Genomic DNA, 19,791 nt, shown 5'->3' on the forward strand with positions numbered 1-19,791 from the left:
GAATGTTCCTAATTGACAAAATAAGATTAATGCTTATGAAGAAATATAAAATCTCATCCCTTCCCCAATATCGCGCCACACCCCTACCCCTTAATTCCCTGGTTGAACTTGATGGACATATGTCTTTTTTCGACCGTACTAACTATGTAACTATGTAACATAACATGGGGGGGTCTCCTGGCTGTTCACACAGGTGTGTCATTGCTGTACATTGACCATGCATTGCTTCTGTGGTATTGCAAAGGCAAAGACAAATGCTTCCAGCCATCCATTGCACTAATGGATTGGTCATCAGCTGGCTGTCTATGTCCCGCATCAATATAGACCAAAGTACAGAGGGTTAGGCTATGCTATAGTGCACCTACCTGATGCATCAGAAGGTGCGAGGCCCTTGCTAAATTCTGTGCACAGACTTTGAGATCTATGCTTTAGACTGTATCTAAACCTGCTCCAACATGGACTGACATTCTGGCCTACTTTCAGCCGATGCGACTTGTCTGTCGCTGAACAGTCGCTTTTTATGTATTCAGCACCTATGTATAATGTTGTAAAAATGCTCTAGAAGCTAAAGTCGCAGAAATGTCACACATATTTGGCCTGCAACTTTCTGTGCGACAAATTCAGACAGGAAAAATCAGTATAAATCCTTAGAAAATTATCCCCCAGTGTCTCCATCTGCTGGCGGTATTGAATAAGCATTGCTGCACTGATGGGGTATGCATTAGACGAAAAAAAAGAAGAAAAAGAAGAATAATACGCCCAGAAAAGAGGCGAAAAGGAGAAAAACGTAAAAAAACGTGAAAAAAAAGTAAGAGGAAGAGAAGGGAAAAAAAGGTGGAAATGGGTTTAAAAGTGATTTCGGCGGAGAAATATATATATATATATATATATATATATATATATATATATATATACGCGCACACACACACATATATATAAACGTATTCTCCGTTGAGATATTGCAGCCGCTGCTGTGTCCAGGCCCAGGAGCCTTAGCACTGTGCTGTGATGTCACTCAATACCACTGACATCACTAGGTGTAAACAACATCTCTCCTTTGCTGTGTATGTGACTATGGAGCTGTTTGGTGATGTCGTCTATTATGGCCTTCATAGAAGCAACAGGAGATTGTTGCATCCATCTAGAACCCTCAGAACTACAGTGCTATGATGTCACTCACTTCCACAGGCCTTGCAGAGTGTAAACAACAACAACCCAGCTTTGTCGTGTATGTAACCATAGGGATTGTGATGTCACCTAGAACCTTCACAGCAGCGACAGCTTTATGAGGAGCATCAGCACTGCTCTGCCTGAGCAGAACATCACCGCCATAGGTTGTCAAATAACCCGGATTTAACCCACACAGGTAAGTCCAATGGGGTGCAGGCATGTCCTCTATGCTTACAGCTTCCCGTGGGTGTTGGTTTGATACCGTTTGGGGACAGCCAAGGAGGCATCTGCAGGCAACAAAGGTAGGTGTGTGCTTGTGTGTGTGTTTCCTATGCAGATCCTAAGCCCAGTGTCACATGCAAGTAGGAGGAGTAAGAAGGGTTCCTGGCAAATCCGGGTTATGGATTGCATTTAAAAAGGCCCCGTGGGAGTGCAATGGGCCCCTGTCTTGCTGCTTAGCAATAATGGTATGGGTTTAGGTTCTGCTGTGTGTACTGGTGGTTGACTGCCCCCCAGCCCAGAGTGTGCATGGAAAATTGTCTGGCAGCCTCCCTGACAGCAAGCAGTGATAGTGCCCATGAAGGGGACCTTGTTGGGCCCGCCCCTTTCACGGTTATCGCTTCTCGGCCTTTTGGCTAAGATCAAGTGTAGTATCTGTTCTTATCAGTTTAATATCTGATACGTCCCCTATCTGGGGACCATATATTAAATGGATTTTTGAGAACGGGGGCCGATTTCGAAGCTTGCTTCCGTCGCCCTATGCATTGACCCGATATGGCAGTATCTTCGGGTACAGTGCACCACCCCCTTACAGGGTTAAAAAGAAAGATTCCTACTTTCATTGCTACCTGCTTGCTGGCTAGCCAGCTAGCCAGCCCTGTGGGCCTTGCTGCTGCTGCTGCTGCTGCTGCAGCCAAAAAACAAAAGGTGGTGCTGCTGCTGCTTCTGCTGCTTCTGCTTGTGTCTGGCCGCTGTTGGAGCGTCCAGGCACAGGACTTCTGCTGCTGCTGACTAAATGGCCTCCTTAATTGGATCATTTGAGTAGCCAGCACACCTGTGCAGGTAGGGCATGACATGATAGGCAGCTGCCTTGATAGCGGGTGGGTGCTGAATGTTCCTAATTGACAAAATAAGATTAATGCTTATGAAGAAATATAAAATCTCATCCCTTCCCCAATATCGCGCCACACCCCTACCCCTTAATTCCCTGGTTGAACTTGATGGACATATGTCTTTTTTCGACCGTACTAACTATGTAACTATGTAACATAACATGGGGGGGTCTCCTGGCTGTTCACACAGGTGTGTCATTGCTGTACATTGACCATGCATTGCTTCTGTGGTATTGCAAAGGCAAAGACAAATGCTTCCAGCCATCCATTGCACTAATGGATTGGTCATCAGCTGGCTGTCTATGTCCCGCATCAATATAGACCAAAGTACAGAGGGTTAGGCTATGCTATAGTGCACCTACCTGATGCATCAGAAGGTGCGAGGCCCTTGCTAAATTCTGTGCACAGACTTTGAGATCTATGCTTTAGACTGTATCTAAACCTGCTCCAACATGGACTGACATTCTGGCCTACTTTCAGCCGATGCGACTTGTCTGTCGCTGAACAGTCGCTTTTTATGTATTCAGCACCTATGTATAATGTTGTAAAAATGCTCTAGAAGCTAAAGTCGCAGAAATGTCACACATATTTGGCCTGCAACTTTCTGTGCGACAAATTCAGACAGGAAAAATCAGTATAAATCCTTAGAAAATTATCCCCCAGTGTCTCCATCTGCTGGCGGTATTGAATAAGCATTGCTGCACTGATGGGGTATGCATTAGACGAAAAAAAAGAAGAAAAAGAAGAATAATACGCCCAGAAAAGAGGCGAAAAGGAGAAAAACGTAAAAAAACGTGAAAAAAAAGTAAGAGGAAGAGAAGGGAAAAAAAGGTGGAAATGGGTTTAAAAGTGATTTCGGCGGAGAAATATATATATATATATATATATATATATATATATATATATATATACGCGCACACACACACATATATATAAACGTATTCTCCGTTGAGATATTGCAGCCGCTGCTGTGTCCAGGCCCAGGAGCCTTAGCACTGTGCTGTGATGTCACTCAATACCACTGACATCACTAGGTGTAAACAACATCTCTCCTTTGCTGTGTATGTGACTATGGAGCTGTTTGGTGATGTCGTCTATTATGGCCTTCATAGAAGCAACAGGAGATTGTTGCATCCATCTAGAACCCTCAGAACTACAGTGCTATGATGTCACTCACTTCCACAGGCCTTGCAGAGTGTAAACAACAACAACCCAGCTTTGTCGTGTATGTAACCATAGGGATTGTGATGTCACCTAGAACCTTCACAGCAGCGACAGCTTTATGAGGAGCATCAGCACTGCTCTGCCTGAGCAGAACCATCACCGCCATAGGTTGTCAAATAACCCGGATTTAACCCACACAGGTAAGTCCAATGGGGTGCAGGCATGTCCTCTATGCTTACAGCTTCCCGTGGGTGTTGGTTTGATACCGTTTGGGGACAGCCAAGGAGGCATCTGCAGGCAACAAAGGTAGGTGTGTGCTTGTGTGTGTGTTTCCTATGCAGATCCTAAGCCCAGTGTCACATGCAAGTAGGAGGAGTAAGAAGGGTTCCTGGCAAATCCGGGTTATGGATTGCATTTAAAAAGGCCCCGTGGGAGTGCAATGGGCCCCTGTCTTGCTGCTTAGCAATAATGGTATGGGTTTAGGTTCTGCTGTGTGTACTGGTGGTTGACTGCCCCCCAGCCCAGAGTGTGCATGGAAAATTGTCTGGCAGCCTCCCTGACAGCAAGCAGTGATAGTGCCCATGAAGGGGACCTTGTTGGGCCCGCCCCTTTCACGGTTATCGCTTCTCGGCCTTTTGGCTAAGATCAAGTGTAGTATCTGTTCTTATCAGTTTAATATCTGATACGTCCCCTATCTGGGGACCATATATTAAATGGATTTTTGAGAACGGGGGCCGATTTCGAAGCTTGCTTCCGTCGCCCTATGCATTGACCCGATATGGCAGTATCTTCGGGTACAGTGCACCACCCCCTTACAGGGTTAAAAAGAAAGATTCCTACTTTCATTGCTACCTGCTTGCTGGCTAGCCAGCTAGCCAGCCCTGTGGGCCTTGCTGCTGCTGCTGCTGCTGCTGCAGCCAAAAAACAAAAGGTGGTGCTGCTGCTGCTTCTGCTGCTTCTGCTTGTGTCTGGCCGCTGTTGGAGCGTCCAGGCACAGGACTTCTGCTGCTGCTGACTAAATGGCCTCCTTAATTGGATCATTTGAGTAGCCAGCACACCTGTGCAGGTAGGGCATGACATGATAGGCAGCTGCCTTGATAGCGGGTGGGTGCTGAATGTTCCTAATTGACAAAATAAGATTAATGCTTATGAAGAAATATAAAATCTCATCCCTTCCCCAATATCGCGCCACACCCCTACCCCTTAATTCCCTGGTTGAACTTGATGGACATATGTCTTTTTTCGACCGTACTAACTATGTAACTATGTAACATAACATGGGGGGGTCTCCTGGCTGTTCACACAGGTGTGTCATTGCTGTACATTGACCATGCATTGCTTCTGTGGTATTGCAAAGGCAAAGACAAATGCTTCCAGCCATCCATTGCACTAATGGATTGGTCATCAGCTGGCTGTCTATGTCCCGCATCAATATAGACCAAAGTACAGAGGGTTAGGCTATGCTATAGTGCACCTACCTGATGCATCAGAAGGTGCGAGGCCCTTGCTAAATTCTGTGCACAGACTTTGAGATCTATGCTTTAGACTGTATCTAAACCTGCTCCAACATGGACTGACATTCTGGCCTACTTTCAGCCGATGCGACTTGTCTGTCGCTGAACAGTCGCTTTTTATGTATTCAGCACCTATGTATAATGTTGTAAAAATGCTCTAGAAGCTAAAGTCGCAGAAATGTCACACATATTTGGCCTGCAACTTTCTGTGCGACAAATTCAGACAGGAAAAATCAGTATAAATCCTTAGAAAATTATCCCCCAGTGTCTCCATCTGCTGGCGGTATTGAATAAGCATTGCTGCACTGATGGGGTATGCATTAGACGAAAAAAAAGAAGAAAAAGAAGAATAATACGCCCAGAAAAGAGGCGAAAAGGAGAAAAACGTAAAAAAACGTGAAAAAAAAGTAAGAGGAAGAGAAGGGAAAAAAAGGTGGAAATGGGTTTAAAAGTGATTTCAGCGGAGAAATATATATATATATATATATATATATATATATATATATATATATATATACGCGCACACACACACATATATATAAACGTATTCTCCGTTGAGATATTGCAGCCGCTGCTGTGTCCAGGCCCAGGAGCCTTAGCACTGTGCTGTGATGTCACTCAATACCACTGACATCACTAGGTGTAAACAACATCTCTCCTTTGCTGTGTATGTGACTATGGAGCTGTTTGGTGATGTCGTCTATTATGGCCTTCATAGAAGCAACAGGAGATTGTTGCATCCATCTAGAACCCTCAGAACTACAGTGCTATGATGTCACTCACTTCCACAGGCCTTGCAGAGTGTAAACAACAACAACCCAGCTTTGTCGTGTATGTAACCATAGGGATTGTGATGTCACCTAGAACCTTCACAGCAGCGACAGCTTTATGAGGAGCATCAGCACTGCTCTGCCTGAGCAGAACCATCACCGCCATAGGTTGTCAAATAACCCGGATTTAACCCACACAGGTAAGTCCAATGGGGTGCAGGCATGTCCTCTATGCTTACAGCTTCCCGTGGGTGTTGGTTTGATACCGTTTGGGGACAGCCAAGGAGGCATCTGCAGGCAACAAAGGTAGGTGTGTGCTTGTGTGTGTGTTTCCTATGCAGATCCTAAGCCCAGTGTCACATGCAAGTAGGAGGAGTAAGAAGGGTTCCTGGCAAATCCGGGTTATGGATTGCATTTAAAAAGGCCCCGTGGGAGTGCAATGGGCCCCTGTCTTGCTGCTTAGCAATAATGGTATGGGTTTAGGTTCTGCTGTGTGTACTGGTGGTTGACTGCCCCCCAGCCCAGAGTGTGCATGGAAAATTGTCTGGCAGCCTCCCTGACAGCAAGCAGTGATAGTGCCCATGAAGGGGACCTTGTTGGGCCCGCCCCTTTCACGGTTATCGCTTCTCGGCCTTTTGGCTAAGATCAAGTGTAGTATCTGTTCTTATCAGTTTAATATCTGATACGTCCCCTATCTGGGGACCATATATTAAATGGATTTTTGAGAACGGGGGCCGATTTCGAAGCTTGCTTCCGTCGCCCTATGCATTGACCCGATATGGCAGTATCTTCGGGTACAGTGCACCACCCCCTTACAGGGTTAAAAAGAAAGATTCCTACTTTCATTGCTACCTGCTTGCTGGCTAGCCAGCTAGCCAGCCCTGTGGGCCTTGCTGCTGCTGCTGCTGCTGCTGCAGCCAAAAAACAAAAGGTGGTGCTGCTGCTGCTTCTGCTGCTTCTGCTTGTGTCTGGCCGCTGTTGGAGCGTCCAGGCACAGGACTTCTGCTGCTGCTGACTAAATGGCCTCCTTAATTGGATCATTTGAGTAGCCAGCACACCTGTGCAGGTAGGGCATGACATGATAGGCAGCTGCCTTGATAGCGGGTGGGTGCTGAATGTTCCTAATTGACAAAATAAGATTAATGCTTATGAAGAAATATAAAATCTCATCCCTTCCCCAATATCGCGCCACACCCCTACCCCTTAATTCCCTGGTTGAACTTGATGGACATATGTCTTTTTTCGACCGTACTAACTATGTAACTATGTAACATAACATGGGGGGGTCTCCTGGCTGTTCACACAGGTGTGTCATTGCTGTACATTGACCATGCATTGCTTCTGTGGTATTGCAAAGGCAAAGACAAATGCTTCCAGCCATCCATTGCACTAATGGATTGGTCATCAGCTGGCTGTCTATGTCCCGCATCAATATAGACCAAAGTACAGAGGGTTAGGCTATGCTATAGTGCACCTACCTGATGCATCAGAAGGTGCGAGGCCCTTGCTAAATTCTGTGCACAGACTTTGAGATCTATGCTTTAGACTGTATCTAAACCTGCTCCAACATGGACTGACATTCTGGCCTACTTTCAGCCGATGCGACTTGTCTGTCGCTGAACAGTCGCTTTTTATGTATTCAGCACCTATGTATAATGTTGTAAAAATGCTCTAGAAGCTAAAGTCGCAGAAATGTCACACATATTTGGCCTGCAACTTTCTGTGCGACAAATTCAGACAGGAAAAATCAGTATAAATCCTTAGAAAATTATCCCCCAGTGTCTCCATCTGCTGGCGGTATTGAATAAGCATTGCTGCACTGATGGGGTATGCATTAGACGAAAAAAAAGAAGAAAAAGAAGAATAATACGCCCAGAAAAGAGGCGAAAAGGAGAAAAACGTAAAAAAACGTGAAAAAAAAGTAAGAGGAAGAGAAGGGAAAAAAAGGTGGAAATGGGTTTAAAAGTGATTTCGGCGGAGAAATATATATATATATATATATATATATATATATATATATATATATATATACGCGCACACACACACATATATATAAACGTATTCTCCGTTGAGATATTGCAGCCGCTGCTGTGTCCAGGCCCAGGAGCCTTAGCACTGTGCTGTGATGTCACTCAATACCACTGACATCACTAGGTGTAAACAACATCTCTCCTTTGCTGTGTATGTGACTATGGAGCTGTTTGGTGATGTCGTCTATTATGGCCTTCATAGAAGCAACAGGAGATTGTTGCATCCATCTAGAACCCTCAGAACTACAGTGCTATGATGTCACTCACTTCCACAGGCCTTGCAGAGTGTAAACAACAACAACCCAGCTTTGTCGTGTATGTAACCATAGGGATTGTGATGTCACCTAGAACCTTCACAGCAGCGACAGCTTTATGAGGAGCATCAGCACTGCTCTGCCTGAGCAGAACCATCACCGCCATAGGTTGTCAAATAACCCGGATTTAACCCACACAGGTAAGTCCAATGGGGTGCAGGCATGTCCTCTATGCTTACAGCTTCCCGTGGGTGTTGGTTTGATACCGTTTGGGGACAGCCAAGGAGGCATCTGCAGGCAACAAAGGTAGGTGTGTGCTTGTGTGTGTGTTTCCTATGCAGATCCTAAGCCCAGTGTCACATGCAAGTAGGAGGAGTAAGAAGGGTTCCTGGCAAATCCGGGTTATGGATTGCATTTAAAAAGGCCCCGTGGGAGTGCAATGGGCCCCTGTCTTGCTGCTTAGCAATAATGGTATGGGTTTAGGTTCTGCTGTGTGTACTGGTGGTTGACTGCCCCCCAGCCCAGAGTGTGCATGGAAAATTGTCTGGCAGCCTCCCTGACAGCAAGCAGTGATAGTGCCCATGAAGGGGACCTTGTTGGGCCCGCCCCTTTCACGGTTATCGCTTCTCGGCCTTTTGGCTAAGATCAAGTGTAGTATCTGTTCTTATCAGTTTAATATCTGATACGTCCCCTATCTGGGGACCATATATTAAATGGATTTTTGAGAACGGGGGCCGATTTCGAAGCTTGCTTCCGTCGCCCTATGCATTGACCCGATATGGCAGTATCTTCGGGTACAGTGCACCACCCCCTTACAGGGTTAAAAAGAAAGATTCCTACTTTCATTGCTACCTGCTTGCTGGCTAGCCAGCTAGCCAGCCCTGTGGGCCTTGCTGCTGCTGCTGCTGCTGCTGCAGCCAAAAAACAAAAGGTGGTGCTGCTGCTGCTTCTGCTGCTTCTGCTTGTGTCTGGCCGCTGTTGGAGCGTCCAGGCACAGGACTTCTGCTGCTGCTGACTAAATGGCCTCCTTAATTGGATCATTTGAGTAGCCAGCACACCTGTGCAGGTAGGGCATGACATGATAGGCAGCTGCCTTGATAGCGGGTGGGTGCTGAATGTTCCTAATTGACAAAATAAGATTAATGCTTATGAAGAAATATAAAATCTCATCCCTTCCCCAATATCGCGCCACACCCCTACCCCTTAATTCCCTGGTTGAACTTGATGGACATATGTCTTTTTTCGACCGTACTAACTATGTAACTATGTAACATAACATGGGGGGGTCTCCTGGCTGTTCACACAGGTGTGTCATTGCTGTACATTGACCATGCATTGCTTCTGTGGTATTGCAAAGGCAAAGACAAATGCTTCCAGCCATCCATTGCACTAATGGATTGGTCATCAGCTGGCTGTCTATGTCCCGCATCAATATAGACCAAAGTACAGAGGGTTAGGCTATGCTATAGTGCACCTACCTGATGCATCAGAAGGTGCGAGGCCCTTGCTAAATTCTGTGCACAGACTTTGAGATCTATGCTTTAGACTGTATCTAAACCTGCTCCAACATGGACTGACATTCTGGCCTACTTTCAGCCGATGCGACTTGTCTGTCGCTGAACAGTCGCTTTTTATGTATTCAGCACCTATGTATAATGTTGTAAAAATGCTCTAGAAGCTAAAGTCGCAGAAATGTCACACATATTTGGCCTGCAACTTTCTGTGCGACAAATTCAGACAGGAAAAATCAGTATAAATCCTTAGAAAATTATCCCCCAGTGTCTCCATCTGCTGGCGGTATTGAATAAGCATTGCTGCACTGATGGGGTATGCATTAGACGAAAAAAAAGAAGAAAAAGAAGAATAATACGCCCAGAAAAGAGGCGAAAAGGAGAAAAACGTAAAAAAACGTGAAAAAAAAGTAAGAGGAAGAGAAGGGAAAAAAAGGTGGAAATGGGTTTAAAAGTGATTTCGGCGGAGAAATATATATATATATATATATATATATATATATATATATATATATACGCGCACACACACACATATATATAAACGTATTCTCCGTTGAGATATTGCAGCCGCTGCTGTGTCCAGGCCCAGGAGCCTTAGCACTGTGCTGTGATGTCACTCAATACCACTGACATCACTAGGTGTAAACAACATCTCTCCTTTGCTGTGTATGTGACTATGGAGCTGTTTGGTGATGTCGTCTATTATGGCCTTCATAGAAGCAACAGGAGATTGTTGCATCCATCTAGAACCCTCAGAACTACAGTGCTATGATGTCACTCACTTCCACAGGCCTTGCAGAGTGTAAACAACAACAACCCAGCTTTGTCGTGTATGTAACCATAGGGATTGTGATGTCACCTAGAACCTTCACAGCAGCGACAGCTTTATGAGGAGCATCAGCACTGCTCTGCCTGAGCAGAACCATCACCGCCATAGGTTGTCAAATAACCCGGATTTAACCCACACAGGTAAGTCCAATGGGGTGCAGGCATGTCCTCTATGCTTACAGCTTCCCGTGGGTGTTGGTTTGATACCGTTTGGGGACAGCCAAGGAGGCATCTGCAGGCAACAAAGGTAGGTGTGTGCTTGTGTGTGTGTTTCCTATGCAGATCCTAAGCCCAGTGTCACATGCAAGTAGGAGGAGTAAGAAGGGTTCCTGGCAAATCCGGGTTATGGATTGCATTTAAAAAGGCCCCGTGGGAGTGCAATGGGCCCCTGTCTTGCTGCTTAGCAATAATGGTATGGGTTTAGGTTCTGCTGTGTGTACTGGTGGTTGACTGCCCCCCAGCCCAGAGTGTGCATGGAAAATTGTCTGGCAGCCTCCCTGACAGCAAGCAGTGATAGTGCCCATGAAGGGGACCTTGTTGGGCCCGCCCCTTTCACGGTTATCGCTTCTCGGCCTTTTGGCTAAGATCAAGTGTAGTATCTGTTCTTATCAGTTTAATATCTGATACGTCCCCTATCTGGGGACCATATATTAAATGGATTTTTGAGAACGGGGGCCGATTTCGAAGCTTGCTTCCGTCGCCCTATGCATTGACCCGATATGGCAGTATCTTCGGGTACAGTGCACCACCCCCTTACAGGGTTAAAAAGAAAGATTCCTACTTTCATTGCTACCTGCTTGCTGGCTAGCCAGCTAGCCAGCCCTGTGGGCCTTGCTGCTGCTGCTGCTGCTGCTGCAGCCAAAAAACAAAAGGTGGTGCTGCTGCTGCTTCTGCTGCTTCTGCTTGTGTCTGGCCGCTGTTGGAGCGTCCAGGCACAGGACTTCTGCTGCTGCTGACTAAATGGCCTCCTTAATTGGATCATTTGAGTAGCCAGCACACCTGTGCAGGTAGGGCATGACATGATAGGCAGCTGCCTTGATAGCGGGTGGGTGCTGAATGTTCCTAATTGACAAAATAAGATTAATGCTTATGAAGAAATATAAAATCTCATCCCTTCCCCAATATCGCGCCACACCCCTACCCCTTAATTCCCTGGTTGAACTTGATGGACATATGTCTTTTTTCGACCGTACTAACTATGTAACTATGTAACATAACATGGGGGGGTCTCCTGGCTGTTCACACAGGTGTGTCATTGCTGTACATTGACCATGCATTGCTTCTGTGGTATTGCAAAGGCAAAGACAAATGCTTCCAGCCATCCATTGCACTAATGGATTGGTCATCAGCTGGCTGTCTATGTCCCGCATCAATATAGACCAAAGTACAGAGGGTTAGGCTATGCTATAGTGCACCTACCTGATGCATCAGAAGGTGCGAGGCCCTTGCTAAATTCTGTGCACAGACTTTGAGATCTATGCTTTAGACTGTATCTAAACCTGCTCCAACATGGACTGACATTCTGGCCTACTTTCAGCCGATGCGACTTGTCTGTCGCTGAACAGTCGCTTTTTATGTATTCAGCACCTATGTATAATGTTGTAAAAATGCTCTAGAAGCTAAAGTCGCAGAAATGTCACACATATTTGGCCTGCAACTTTCTGTGCGACAAATTCAGACAGGAAAAATCAGTATAAATCCTTAGAAAATTATCCCCCAGTGTCTCCATCTGCTGGCGGTATTGAATAAGCATTGCTGCACTGATGGGGTATGCATTAGACGAAAAAAAAGAAGAAAAAGAAGAATAATACGCCCAGAAAAGAGGCGAAAAGGAGAAAAACGTAAAAAAACGTGAAAAAAAAGTAAGAGGAAGAGAAGGGAAAAAAAGGTGGAAATGGGTTTAAAAGTGATTTCGGCGGAGAAATATATATATATATATATATATATATATATATATATATATATATACGCGCACACACACACATATATATAAACGTATTCTCCGTTGAGATATTGCAGCCGCTGCTGTGTCCAGGCCCAGGAGCCTTAGCACTGTGCTGTGATGTCACTCAATACCACTGACATCACTAGGTGTAAACAACATCTCTCCTTTGCTGTGTATGTGACTATGGAGCTGTTTGGTGATGTCGTCTATTATGGCCTTCATAGAAGCAACAGGAGATTGTTGCATCCATCTAGAACCCTCAGAACTACAGTGCTATGATGTCACTCACTTCCACAGGCCTTGCAGAGTGTAAACAACAACAACCCAGCTTTGTCGTGTATGTAACCATAGGGATTGTGATGTCACCTAGAACCTTCACAGCAGCGACAGCTTTATGAGGAGCATCAGCACTGCTCTGCCTGAGCAGAACCATCACCGCCATAGGTTGTCAAATAACCCGGATTTAACCCACACAGGTAAGTCCAATGGGGTGCAGGCATGTCCTCTATGCTTACAGCTTCCCGTGGGTGTTGGTTTGATACCGTTTGGGGACAGCCAAGGAGGCATCTGCAGGCAACAAAGGTAGGTGTGTGCTTGTGTGTGTGTTTCCTATGCAGATCCTAAGCCCAGTGTCACATGCAAGTAGGAGGAGTAAGAAGGGTTCCTGGCAAATCCGGGTTATGGATTGCATTTAAAAAGGCCCCGTGGGAGTGCAATGGGCCCCTGTCTTGCTGCTTAGCAATAATGGTATGGGTTTAGGTTCTGCTGTGTGTACTGGTGGTTGACTGCCCCCCAGCCCAGAGTGTGCATGGAAAATTGTCTGGCAGCCTCCCTGACAGCAAGCAGTGATAGTGCCCATGAAGGGGACCTTGTTGGGCCCGCCCCTTTCACGGTTATCGCTTCTCGGCCTTTTGGCTAAGATCAAGTGTAGTATCTGTTCTTATCAGTTTAATATCTGATACGTCCCCTATCTGGGGACCATATATTAAATGGATTTTTGAGAACGGGGGCCGATTTCGAAGCTTGCTTCCGTCGCCCTATGCATTGACCCGATATGGCAGTATCTTCGGGTACAGTGCACCACCCCCTTACAGGGTTAAAAAGAAAGATTCCTACTTTCATTGCTACCTGCTTGCTGGCTAGCCAGCTAGCCAGCCCTGTGGGCCTTGCTGCTGCTGCTGCTGCTGCTGCAGCCAAAAAACAAAAGGTGGTGCTGCTGCTGCTTCTGCTGCTTCTGCTTGTGTCTGGCCGCTGTTGGAGCGTCCAGGCACAGGACTTCTGCTGCTGCTGACTAAATGGCCTCCTTAATTGGATCATTTGAGTAGCCAGCACACCTGTGCAGGTAGGGCATGACATGATAGGCAGCTGCCTTGATAGCGGGTGGGTGCTGAATGTTCCTAATTGACAAAATAAGATTAATGCTTATGAAGAAATATAAAATCTCATCCCTTCCCCAATATCGCGCCACACCCCTACCCCTTAATTCCCTGGTTGAACTTGATGGACATATGTCTTTTTTCGACCGTACTAACTATGTAACTATGTAACATAACATGGGGGGGTCTCCTGGCTGTTCACACAGGTGTGTCATTGCTGTACATTGACCATGCATTGCTTCTGTGGTATTGCAAAGGCAAAGACAAATGCTTCCAGCCATCCATTGCACTAATGGATTGGTCATCAGCTGGCTGTCTATGTCCCGCATCAATATAGACCAAAGTACAGAGGGTTAGGCTATGCTATAGTGCACCTACCTGATGCATCAGAAGGTGCGAGGCCCTTGCTAAATTCTGTGCACAGACTTTGAGATCTATGCTTTAGACTGTATCTAAACCTGCTCCAACATGGACTGACATTCTGGCCTACTTTCAGCCGATGCGACTTGTCTGTCGCTGAACAGTCGCTTTTTATGTATTCAGCACCTATGTATAATGTTGTAAAAATGCTCTAGAAGCTAAAGTCGCAGAAATGTCACACATATTTGGCCTGCAACTTTCTGTGCGACAAATTCAGACAGGAAAAATCAGTATAAATCCTTAGAAAATTATCCCCCAGTGTCTCCATCTGCTGGCGGTATTGAATAAGCATTGCTGCACTGATGGGGTATGCATTAGACGAAAAAAAAGAAGAAAAAGAAGAATAATACGCCCAGAAAAGAGGCGAAAAGGAGAAAAACGTAAAAAAACGTGAAAAAAAAGTAAGAGGAAGAGAAGGGAAAAAAAGGTGGAAATGGGTTTAAAAGTGATTTCGGCGGAGAAATATATATATATATATATATATATATATATATATATATATATATATATACGCGCACACACACACATATATATAAACGTATTCTCCGTTGAGATATTGCAGCCGCTGCTGTGTCCAGGCCCAGGAGCCTTAGCACTGTGCTGTGATGTCACTCAATACCACTGACATCACTAGGTGTAAACAACATCTCTCCTTTGCTGTGTATGTGACTATGGAGCTGTTTGGTGATGTCGTCCATTATGGCCTTCATAGAAGCAACAGGAGATTGTTGCATCCATCTAGAACCCTCAGAACTACAGTGCTATGATGTCACTCACTTCCACAGGCCTTGCAGAGTGTAAACAACAACAACCCAGCTTTGTCGTGTATGTAACCATAGGGATTGTGATGTCACCTAGAACCTTCACAGCAGCGACAGCTTTATGAGGAGCATCAGCACTGCTCTGCCTGAGCAGAACCATCACCGCCATAGGTTGTCAAATAACCCGGATTTAACCCACACAGGTAAGTCCAATGGGGTGCAGGCATGTCCTCTATGCTTACAGCTTCCCGTGGGTGTTGGTTTGATACCGTTTGGGGACAGCCAAGGAGGCATCTGCAGGCAACAAAGGTAGGTGTGTGCTTGTGTGTGTGTTTCCTATGCAGATCCTAAGCCCAGTGTCACATGCAAGTAGGAGGAGTAAGAAGGGTTCCTGGCAAATCCGGGTTATGGATTGCATTTAAAAAGGCCCCGTGGGAGTGCAATGGGCCCCTGTCTTGCTGCTTAGCAATAATGGTATGGGTTTAGGTTCTGCTGTGTGTACTGGTGGTTGACTGCCCCCCAGCCCAGAGTGTGCATGGAAAATTGTCTGGCAGCCTCCCTGACAGCAAGCAGTGATAGTGCCCATGAAGGGGACCTTGTTGGGCCCGCCCCTTTCACGGTTATCGCTTCTCGGCCTTTTGGCTAAGATCAAGTGTAGTATCTGTTCTTATCAGTTTAATATCTGATACGTCCCCTATCTGGGGACCATATATTAAATGGATTTTTGAGAACGGGGGCCGATTTCGAAGCTTGCTTCCGTCGCCCTATGCATTGACCCGATATGGCAGTATCTTCGGGTACAGTGCACCACCCCCTTACAGGGTTAAAAAGAAAGATTCCTACTTTCATTGCTACCTGCTTGCTGGCTAGCCAGCTAGCCAGCCCTGTGGGCCTTGCTGCTGCTGCTGCTGCTGCTGCAGCCAAAAAACAAAAGGTGGTGCTGCTGCTGCTTCTGCTGCTTCTGCTTGTGTCTGGCCGCTGTTGGAGCGTCCAGGCACAGGACTTCTGCTGCTGCTGACTAAATGGCCTCCTTAATTGGATCATTTGAGTAGCCAGCACACCTGTGCAGGTAGGGCATGACATGATAGGCAGCTGCCTTGATAGCGGGTGGGTGCTGAATGTTCCTAATTGACAAAATAAGATTAATGCTTATGAAGAAATATAAAATCTCATCCCTTCCCCAATATCGCGCCACACCCCTACCCCTTAATTCCCTGGTTGAACTTGATGGACATATGTCTTTTTTCGACCGTACTAACTATGTAACTATGTAACATAACATGGGGGGGTCTCCTGGCTGTTCACACAGGTGTGTCATTGCTGTACATTGACCATGCATTGCTTCTGTGGTATTGCAAAGGCAAAGACAAATGCTTCCAGCCATCCATTGCACTAATGGATTGGTCATCAGCTGGCTGTCTATGTCCCGCATCAATATAGACCAAAGTACAGAGGGTTAGGCTATGCTATAGTGCACCTACCTGATGCATCAGAAGGTGCGAGGCCCTTGCTAAATTCTGTGCACAGACTTTGAGATCTATGCTTTAGACTGTATCTAAACCTGCTCCAACATGGACTGACATTCTGGCCTACTTTCAGCCGATGCGACTTGTCTGTCGCTGAACAGTCGCTTTTTATGTATTCAGCACCTATGTATAATGTTGTAAAAATGCTCTAGAAGCTAAAGTCGCAGAAATGTCACACATATTTGGCCTGCAACTTTCTGTGCGACAAATTCAGACAGGAAAAATCAGTATAAATCCTTAGAAAATTATCCCCCAGTGTCTCCATCTGCTGGCGGTATTGAATAAGCATTGCTGCACTGATGGGGTATGCATTAGACGAAAAAAAAGAAGAAAAAGAAGAATAATACGCCCAGAAAAGAGGCGAAAAGGAGAAAAACGTAAAAAAACGTGAAAAAAAAGTAAGAGGAAGAGAAGGGAAAAAAAGGTGGAAATGGGTTTAAAAGTGATTTCGGCGGAGAAATATATATATATATATATATATATATATATATATATATATATATACGCGCACACACACACATATATATAAACGTATTCTCCGTTGAGATATTGCAGCCGCTGCTGTGTCCAGGCCCAGGAGCCTTAGCACTGTGCTGTGATGTCACTCAATACCACTGACATCACTAGGTGTAAACAACATCTCTCCTTTGCTGTGTATGTGACTATGGAGCTGTTTGGTGATGTCGTCTATTATGGCCTTCATAGAAGCAACAGGAGATTGTTGCATCCATCTAGAACCCTCAGAACTACAGTGCTATGATGTCACTCACTTCCACAGGCCTTGCAGAGTGTAAACAACAACAACCCAGCTTTGTCGTGTATGTAACCATAGGGATTGTGATGTCACCTAGAACCTTCACAGCAGCGACAGCTTTATGAGGAGCATCAGCACTGCTCTGCCTGAGCAGAACCATCACCGCCATAGGTTGTCAAATAACCCGGATTTAACCCACACAGGTAAGTCCAATGGGGTGCAGGCATGTCCTCTATGCTTACAGCTTCCCGTGGGTGTTGGTTTGATACCGTTTGGGGACAGCCAAGGAGGCATCTGCAGGCAACAAAGGTAGGTGTGTGCTTGTGTGTGTGTTTCCTATGCAGATCCTAAGCCCAGTGTCACATGCAAGTAGGAGGAGTAAGAAGGGTTCCTGGCAAATCCGGGTTATGGATTGCATTTAAAAAGGCCCCGTGGGAGTGCAATGGGCCCCTGTCTTGCTGCTTAGCAATAATGGTATGGGTTTAGGTTCTGCTGTGTGTACTGGTGGTTGACTGCCCCCCAGCCCAGAGTGTGCATGGAAAATTGTCTGGCAGCCTCCCTGACAGCAAGCAGTGATAGTGCCCATGAAGGGGACCTTGTTGGGCCCGCCCCTTTCACGGTTATCGCTTCTCGGCCTTTTGGCTAAGATCAAGTGTAGTATCTGTTCTTATCAGTTTAATATCTGATACGTCCCCTATCTGGGGACCATATATTAAATGGATTTTTGAGAACGGGGGCCGATTTCGAAGCTTGCTTCCGTCGCCCTATGCATTGACCCGATATGGCAGTATCTTCGGGTACAGTGCACCACCCCCTTACAGGGTTAAAAAGAAAGATTCCTACTTTCATTGCTACCTGCTTGCTGGCTAGCCAGCTAGCCAGCCCTGTGGGCCTTGCTGCTGCTGCTGCTGCTGCTGCAGCCAAAAAACAAAAGGTGGTGCTGCTGCTGCTTCTGCTGCTTCTGCTTGTGTCTGGCCGCTGTTGGAGCGTCCAGGCACAGGACTTCTGCTGCTGCTGACTAAATGGCCTCCTTAATTGGATCATTTGAGTAGCCAGCACACCTGTGCAGGTAGGGCATGACATGATAGGCAGCTGCCTTGATAGCGGGTGGGTGCTGAATGTTCCTAATTGACAAAATAAGATTAATGCTTATGAAGAAATATAAAATCTCATCCCTTCCCCAATATCGCGCCACACCCCTACCCCTTAATTCCCTGGTTGAACTTGATGGACATATGTCTTTTTTCGACCGTACTAACTATGTAACTATGTAACATAACATGGGGGGGTCTCCTGGCTGTTCACACAGGTGTGTCATTGCTGTACATTGACCATGCATTGCTTCTGTGGTATTGCAAAGGCAAAGACAAATGCTTCCAGCCATCCATTGCACTAATGGATTGGTCATCAGCTGGCTGTCTATGTCCCGCATCAATATAGACCAAAGTACAGAGGGTTAGGCTATGCTATAGTGCACCTACCTGATGCATCAGAAGGTGCGAGGCCCTTGCTAAATTCTGTGCACAGACTTTGAGATCTATGCTTTAGACTGTATCTAAACCTGCTCCAACATGGACTGACATTCTGGCCTACTTTCAGCCGATGCGACTTGTCTGTCGCTGAACAGTCGCTTTTTATGTATTCAGCACCTATGTATAATGTTGTAAAAATGCTCTAGAAGCTAAAGTCGCAGAAATGTCACACATATTTGGCCTGCAACTTTCTGTGCGACAAATTCAGACAGGAAAAATCAGTATAAATCCTTAGAAAATTATCCCCCAGTGTCTCCATCTGCTGGCGGTATTGAATAAGCATTGCTGCACTGATGGGGTATGCATTAGACGAAAAAAAAGAAGAAAAAGAAGAATAATACGCCCAGAAAAGAGGCGAAAAGGAGAAAAACGTAAAAAAACGTGAAAAAAAAGTAAGAGGAAGAGAAGGGAAAAAAAGGTGGAAATGGGTTTAAAAGTGATTTCGGCGGAGAAATATATATATATATATATATATATATATATATATACGCGCACACACACACATATATATAAACGTATTCTCCGTTGAGATATTGCAGCCGCTGCTGTGTCCAGGCCCAGGAGCCTTAGCACTGTGCTGTGATGTCACTCAATACCACTGACATCACTAGGTGTAAACAACATCTCTCCTTTGCTGTGTATGTGACTATGGAGCTGTTTGGTGATGTCGTCTATTATGGCCTTCATAGAAGCAACAGGAGATTGTTGCATCCATCTAGAACCCTCAGAACTACAGTGCTATGATGTCACTCACTTCCACAGGCCTTGCAGAGTGTAAACAACAACAACCCAGCTTTGTCGTGTATGTAACCATAGGGATTGTGATGTCACCTAGAACCTTCACAGCAGCGACAGCTTTATGAGGAGCATCAGCACTGCTCTGCCTGAGCAGAACCATCACCGCCATAGGTTGTCAAATAACCCGGATTTAACCCACACAGGTAAGTCCAATGGGGTGCAGGCATGTCCTCTATGCTTACAGCTTCCCGTGGGTGTTGGTTTGATACCGTTTGGGGACAGCCAAGGAGGCATCTGCAGGCAACAAAGGTAGGTGTGTGCTTGTGTGTGTGTTTCCTATGCAGATCCTAAGCCCAGTGTCACATGCAAGTAGGAGGAGTAAGAAG

The 19,791-nt window shown here is 45.8% G+C and overlaps 8 non-coding genes across 8 annotated transcripts; all 8 read left to right on the top strand.

Moving 5' to 3' along the window:
- The first annotated feature begins 1,785 nt into the window (after window positions 1–1,785).
- LOC130306616 (U2 spliceosomal RNA) lies at window positions 1,786–1,976 on the top strand. The gene has a single exon (XR_008855946.1). It is a non-coding gene; the product is annotated as a U2 spliceosomal RNA (small nuclear RNA).
- Window positions 1,977–4,065: 2,089 nt separating this feature from the next.
- On the top strand, window positions 4,066–4,256 carry LOC130306618 (U2 spliceosomal RNA). The gene has a single exon (XR_008855948.1). It is a non-coding gene; the product is annotated as a U2 spliceosomal RNA (small nuclear RNA).
- A 2,093-nt stretch (window positions 4,257–6,349) lies between these two features.
- On the top strand, window positions 6,350–6,540 carry LOC130306619 (U2 spliceosomal RNA). Its single transcript, XR_008855949.1, has one exon. It is a non-coding gene; the product is annotated as a U2 spliceosomal RNA (small nuclear RNA).
- Window positions 6,541–8,633: 2,093 nt separating this feature from the next.
- On the top strand, window positions 8,634–8,824 carry LOC130306620 (U2 spliceosomal RNA). Its single transcript, XR_008855950.1, has one exon. It is a non-coding gene; the product is annotated as a U2 spliceosomal RNA (small nuclear RNA).
- Window positions 8,825–10,913: 2,089 nt separating this feature from the next.
- LOC130306621 (U2 spliceosomal RNA) lies at window positions 10,914–11,104 on the top strand. The gene has a single exon (XR_008855951.1). It is a non-coding gene; the product is annotated as a U2 spliceosomal RNA (small nuclear RNA).
- Window positions 11,105–13,193: 2,089 nt separating this feature from the next.
- LOC130306622 (U2 spliceosomal RNA) lies at window positions 13,194–13,384 on the top strand. The gene has a single exon (XR_008855952.1). It is a non-coding gene; the product is annotated as a U2 spliceosomal RNA (small nuclear RNA).
- A 2,093-nt stretch (window positions 13,385–15,477) lies between these two features.
- Window positions 15,478–15,668, top strand: LOC130306624 (U2 spliceosomal RNA). The gene has a single exon (XR_008855953.1). It is a non-coding gene; the product is annotated as a U2 spliceosomal RNA (small nuclear RNA).
- A 2,089-nt stretch (window positions 15,669–17,757) lies between these two features.
- Window positions 17,758–17,948, top strand: LOC130306625 (U2 spliceosomal RNA). Its single transcript, XR_008855954.1, has one exon. It is a non-coding gene; the product is annotated as a U2 spliceosomal RNA (small nuclear RNA).
- The last annotated feature ends 1,843 nt before the right edge of the window (window positions 17,949–19,791 follow it).

This window comes from Hyla sarda, unplaced genomic scaffold (genome assembly GCF_029499605.1).
Source record: "Hyla sarda isolate aHylSar1 unplaced genomic scaffold, aHylSar1.hap1 scaffold_1385, whole genome shotgun sequence".
NCBI classification, from domain to species: Eukaryota; Metazoa; Chordata; class Amphibia; order Anura; family Hylidae; genus Hyla; species Hyla sarda.